Genomic DNA, 6,631 nt, shown 5'->3' on the forward strand with positions numbered 1-6,631 from the left:
TGTGTGTGTGTGGCAAATACATGTTGTGTTAATCATTGAAACCATTTTAAAGTGTACAATCAAATGCCTTAAATACACTCACAATGTTGTGCAGCCATCACCTAGTTCCAAAACACTTCCATGACCCCACATGGAGACTCCATACCCATTAGCAGCCACTCCCTTCTCCCCACTCCCTGCAGCCCCTGACAACCAGCGGTCTTTTGTCTGTCTTCACAGATTTGCTGATTCTGCATATTTCATATAAATTGAATCGTATGATACATGGTCTTTGTGGCTGCCTTTCCTTTGGCCTAATGGTTTCAAGGTTCATGCACATTGTAGTGTGTATCAACACTTCATTCCTCTTTATGGATATTCCACATTATGTTTATTCTTCATCTATTGATGAACTGAGGTGTGTATTTTGAAGGAGAGAGTGTTTATCCTTGAGGAATGACTCTGTAAGGTGGAATTTTAGGTTTCACTTCAAACTGATAGAAGTTAAGAGTTGGGAGCAGGGGTCCACCTCGGAACTTTCAAGTAACTGGAAATCATTTATTCTGTGGCTAGCACTGTGGGAATGACCACAAGGCAGGAGGTAAACTGGCACATGCTCCCCACGGATGTAAATGGCTTCCAAGCTGCCACTGCATGGCGGGAAGTTAGTACAAGAGGCCTTTGGTAGGTGACTGGAATTTAAGCATACACTTCCAGTGCTGTCCACTTCCCCCCGTTTCACTGAAACGAAAATTGGGACCTGAAGAGGGAATTACTAGTCCCCAGCACACAGGTTGTTTGTGTAAGGGTACTACTAGAAGGGAAGAGCAGAGCAGTGCTTTCACTTGGCCAGCCAAAGGCTTTCAAAGGAGACCAGTTCAACAGCCTTCAAGAAAACCAACTCAATGTATTAATGGAGAGTCACATCATTAACTCTATGTGTGCATATGTTACGCAAAACCCAGTACAACCCCTTCAGACAGGGTCTCTCCTCAGTGCTGGGCTGACTCTGGACTTAAATTTTCCAGGTGGCCACCTCTGCTCCTCCCAGTGAGTTTGATTCTGTTGTTACTCTCCCAACTGCACAGGTAAAGAAACAGGTGTACTGATTTCCTACAGGTGCAGAACTCATTGGTGGTGGAGGTGGTATTTGAATGCAGGCCCAGCAGACTCTAGAGCCCTGTTCTAAATTGCTACGTATCAAATTCAATGGGTTTTTATGATAATAGTGAAGAACACAGATAGCATGGTGTCTAGGAGAAGCAACTTTTAATGGTTTCCTTATTAGAGATTTTATGGAAGGATGCGCTAGGGGCCAAACCTGCCAATTCTAGGGTATTCAATACAATTAAACCATGAGCTCAAATGGTTCAAATTTGTCCCATCATCTTGCATTCCTACAGCCCTTGTTTAGTGGCTGAATCTATTGCATTTGAGAGGACAAAAAAAAAAAAGCAAACAGAAACCCCTGTACAAAATTTTCCCGTTTTATTTTGGCACCAACCCACATGGATCCCTGGCAGGGTGAGCCTGTCCTTGTGGGGGCAGTGGGGTGTTTGGGGAAAGGGGGAGGATGGTGGTCCTGCCCTGAGGGCTGGGGGGATGAGGACAAAGGGGTATGTGACACAGGGACAGCTCACAAAGTGCCGCAGGGGATAACTATGGCTGCGCAGGGGCCTTGCCAGGACTGCAGTAAACCACTCTCTGGATCCCACCTTACAGTGCTACAACCTGACAGATTTGGTCTGATTTCCTCATTCCCTACAGCTTCTCCTGACCCCCTGCACCCCCAGCAATACTCTTTGCTCCCACCTCCCCTTCCCCTGCCCCCAGCCACACTCTTTGCTCCCACCCCCACCCTTGCCTCTGGGAGGCCTGAGACCTAAAGGAGGCCTGTGGGGCAGGTCAGGGTCCAGAGACCTGCCGGGAGCTGCCTCCTGGGACCTGGACGCAGCTGCTCCCTCAACTGTCAACAAGATCGAGACCCAGCGACCCGCCTGGCCAGTGCTGCTGTTGCAACACAGCTGCTTGCCATGAGCAGGGAGTGTCATCTACCCTATTACACGGCGCAGAGCGGCTCTGCCGGGGGCATGTTCAACACCACCGTGGGGAAGCTGCAGCGCCAGCTGCACAAGGGGGAGTATGACATGTTGAAAAATGTCCTGATCTTGGAGAGTGACTTTATTGGGATCAGCAGAAGGGGAGAGGTGAGTGACATGCACCACCGCATCTCATCGGTGACTGTGGGCATTGCATGCACCAGCCCCATGCTCCCCCTTCCCGACATCATGCTCCTGGCCCGACTGGCCACCAGCTGCGTGGAGCCTCCTGCCCGGGGCACCAAGGGGAGAGGGCGCAGTTGTAGCACGGCTTTAGAGCTCACCAGGCTCCTGCCCCTGAAGTTTGTGAGGATCTCTGTCCTTAATCGGGAGAAACAGCAGCTGCGCCTGAAGTTTGTCACTGGCCGTTCTTACTACCTGCAGCTGTGTCCCCCTCTAGATGGCTGGGAAGACCTCTTTAGTTACTGGGAACAACTAATTTATCTCCTGTGACCCCCAGTGGAAGGTAACAGCAATACCCACGCCGTTCCAGCTGAGGACGTGATATGCATGCCCGTGTTTAAGGAAGTTGACAGAACAAGCACAGCAAGTGGGGAGTTCCTTGGAATGGGTGACCGGGACCAAGTCAGCATCAGGATCCTCCATGTGTTGTCGGAGGTGTCTGAGGCCTCCTCTGCTGCTTTTTCTGGGGGAGAGGGGATCAAATATGCCTCCCAGAAACCCACTAGCACACCGGACGTGTCCACCCCCAAACCTGCACAGCCTGCCAAAGGGGCCGCGTCTGGGGCACTAGCAGGGGCGGCAGGAAAGGGCACCGCAGCAGGCGTCATGGGCGCGACAGAGTCTACGTCTGCAGATTTTGAGCCCATCAAAGTGTCAATAGCAGGAGCAGCTGCCAAGGGACCAGGAGGAAGCAGAAGCATCAAGGCCATTGCATGTATCGCCAGCGTTCCCTCTAAGAGAGCTAAGTTTATCGTGGCACATGCTGTAAGCATGTTCAACACCACCGTGGGGAAGGTGCAGTGCCAGCTGCGGATGGGGGAGTATGACATGTTGAAAAATGTCTTGATCTTAGAGAGGGACTTTATTCACATCAGCAGAAGGGTAGAGGTGAGTGACGTGCACCACCGCAGCTCATTGGTGACTGCGGGCATCGCATGCACCAGCCCCATGCTCCCCCTTCCCGACATCATGCCCCTGGCCCAACCGGCCACCAGCTGCGTGGAGCCTCCTGCCTGGGGCACCAAGGGGCATACACACAGTACAGCGGTTTCCGCCACCATCTCTCCAGAGAGTAGCGTGAGTGTGGAGACTGTACAAACAACATCTGCCAGCAAGACTGTGGCAGCAACAGCTTGCAGCTCGGCAGCGGGACCTCCTGCCCCCACCCTGGTGAGGGAAGGCCACAAGGCTGGACGGGAGGCAGGCCAGCGGGTCTCCCAGACGAATGCAGAAGCCCAGAAGCCAAGAGGGAATATGCGGGAACAAAGGGATAAGGACAGAGCCCTCTGGAGGAAGAGTTCCTGCCCACCCAAGACAGGTGCAAGTCAGAAGACTAAGGCACCCGAGATGGGCCAAACATCACTGGGCCGTTCCTTGGCCAACCACAGATCCACGGAAGTGGACAAGAAGGAAGAAAGCCTCGGAAGCCCAGGGGACAGCAGGCGCGCTGCGACTCAGAAAATTAGCAACCACACACCCAGCACAAAGGAATCTAAAACATCTCCCAAATCAGGGAGGAGCCTCTCACCAGGGAGTTCGGGCTCTGTGAACTCCAGGCACAGCAGGATAAGCTCCTTGAAAAATGTGAAAGCCAAACTTAGAAAAAAACCAGCAGCCTCGCCCCGTGGTACGGAAGTGGCCGTGTCTGAGACGGTGGAGGGGAGCAGCGTGGAGGTCACCCTGGAGAGAGCAGAGTGTGACCAAGCGGTCACCATCGGTGTCATGACAGCTGAGACTGTGGAGTCCGTGACCGCTGAAGCCTGGGAAACAGCCAGAGCCAGAAGCACCACAGAGGACCGGGGCCCAGGGGAGTATCCCCACAGGGACCGTTCCCTGCCTTCTCCAGTGCTAGTCAAATAAACACATTTCCGCAGAATGGCCTGCTGTGCTGTTTGAATTTCCGTATCTGCTGCACCCCAGTAGCAACCTCCCAGTGGACTGTGATGGCAGCTGTGCCGCAGCAATGTCCAGGCGGGGGACCCCTCCTCACCCAGGCTCGGCAGAGCTGTACGGAGCACTCGGGAGGGCTCCCTCTGGCCAGCCCCTTTCTGGTTTTGGCTCCTCAGGGCTGTGGCTGAGTCAGATCCTAGGCTGGGAAGCTCTACCACCACTAATTTCCCACTCCCTTTTACAACCTTTTGTTCCTCCTGAAGGTCCATAACAAAGTAACAGTAGCCTTGTTATGAAAACTCCCTCAGATATTCAGGGAAGGGAGAGGTGCAGCAGCATTTGTTGCAGTAAAAACAGGGAAGCTGAGCAACTCCACTCCCAAGTACCTATCCTGGAGAAACTGTCACATGTGTTCTAGGAGACATCTAAAAGAACGCTTATTGTGTGATAGCAAAACAGTGGAACAGCCCAGATTTCCAATAGTGGAAAGTCAGTAGGGAGATATTATAGAACAGAGAAAAATGAATAGCACACACACATTTAGCATAGATGAATCCCAGAATGTTGACTTCTTAAAAAGCAATCCACAGAATACATGATAATTTCACTCATAGAACAGTTCAAAAACAAGATCAAACAATAAACCGTCTAAACAGGGCACCTATTTGGCAAAAGTGTAGGCCAAGAAACAAGGGAACTGTAAACACAAAATTCAGGACCGTGGTTCTCCCTAGGAAAGAAAGGCGGGAGATGGGGCACAAGGACTTCAAGAGGATGGAATTGTTTCATTTCTTAAGCAAACTGAGGCAGGAGGTAAACTGGCACATGCTCCCCACGGATGTAAATGGCTTCCAAGCTGCCACTGCATGGTGGGAAGTTAGTACAAGAGGCCTTTGGTAGGTGGCTGGAATTTAAGCATACACTTCCAGTGCTGTCCACTTCCCCCCCGTTTCACTGAAACGAAAATTGGGACCTGAAGAGGCAATTACTAGTCCTCAGCACACAGGTTGTTTGTGTAAGGGTACTACTGGAAGGGAAGAGCAGAGCAGTGCTTTCACTTGGCCATCCAAAGGCTTTCAAAGGAGACCAGTTCAACAGCCTTCAAGAAAACCAACTCGATGTATTAATGGAGAGTCACATCATTAACTCTGTGTGTGCATATGTTATGCAAAACCCAGGACATCCCCTTCAGACAGGCTCTCTCCTCAGTGCTGGGCTGACTCTGGACTTAAATTTTCCAGGTGGCCACCTCCGGTCCTCCCATTGAGTTTGATACAACTGTTACTCTCCCCACTTTACAGGTAAAGAAACTGAGGTTGTACTGCTTTCCTTCAGTGACAGAACGAATGGGAGGTGGGGGAGGTATTTGAATGCAGGCCTAGCAGACTCTAGAGCCCTGTTCTAGAGCTATGTATCAAACTCAGTGGCTTCTTACGATAATCGGGAAGAACGTAGACAGCATGGTGCCTAGGAGAAGCAACTTTTAAAGTTATTATTATTAGAGGTTTTATGGAAGGATGGGCTAAAGGGCCAAGCCTGCCAATTCTAGGGTATCCAATACAGTTAAACCATGCACTCAGATGGTTCCAATTTGCCATCACCTAGCATTCCTACAGCCTTTGTTTAATTGTTGAATGTTTTGAATTTGGGGGGCAGAAAAAAGAAAACACTGCACAAAATTTTCCCATTTTATTTTGGCACCAACCCACATGCATCCCTGGCAGGGTGAGCCTGTCCTTGTGGGGGCAGTGGGGTGTTTGGGGAAAGGGGGAGGATGGTGGTCCTGCCCTGAGGGCTGGGGGGATGAGGACAAAGGGGTATGTGACACAGGGACAGCTCACAAAGTGCCGCAGGGGATAACTATGGCTGCAGTAAACCACTCTCTGGATCCCACCTTACAGCGCCACAACCTGACATATTTGGTCTGATTTCCTCATTCCCTACAGCTTCTCCTGACCCCCTGCGCCCCCAGCAATACTCTTTGCTCCCTCTCCCCTTCCCCTGCACCCCAGCAATACTCTTTGCTCCCTCTCCCCTTCCCCTGCACCCCAGCAGTACTCTGTGCTCCCTCTCCCCTTCCCCTGCACCCCAGCAGTACTCTGTACTCCCACTTCCCCTTCCCCTGCCCCCAGCCACACTCTTTGCTCCCACCTCCACCCTTGCCTCTGGGAGGCCTGAGACCTAAAGGAGGCCTGTGGGGCAGGTCAGGGTCCAGAGACTTGCCGGGAGCTGCCTCCTGGGACCTGGACGCAGCTGCTCCCTCAACTGTCAACAAGATCGAGACCCAGCGACCCGCCTGGCCAGTGCTGCTGTTGCAGCACAGCTGCTTGCCATGAGCAGGGAGTGTCATCTACCCTGTTATACGGGCGCAGAGCGGCTCTGCCGGGGCATGTTCAACACCACCGTGGGGAAGCTGCAGCGCCAGCTGCACAAGGGGGAGTATGACATATTCAAATATGCTCCGATCTTCCAGAGCAACT

General features: G+C 52.0%; 1 pseudogene; it reads left to right on the forward strand.

Annotated features, from left to right (window-relative positions):
- The first annotated feature begins 1,628 nt into the window (after nucleotides 1–1,628).
- On the forward strand, nucleotides 1,629–4,121 carry LOC119512048 (annotated as a pseudogene).
- Nucleotides 4,122–6,631: the final 2,510 nt, after the last annotated feature.

Source organism: Choloepus didactylus, chromosome 2, assembly GCF_015220235.1.
Source record: "Choloepus didactylus isolate mChoDid1 chromosome 2, mChoDid1.pri, whole genome shotgun sequence".
Taxonomy (NCBI): domain Eukaryota; kingdom Metazoa; phylum Chordata; class Mammalia; order Pilosa; family Megalonychidae; genus Choloepus; species Choloepus didactylus.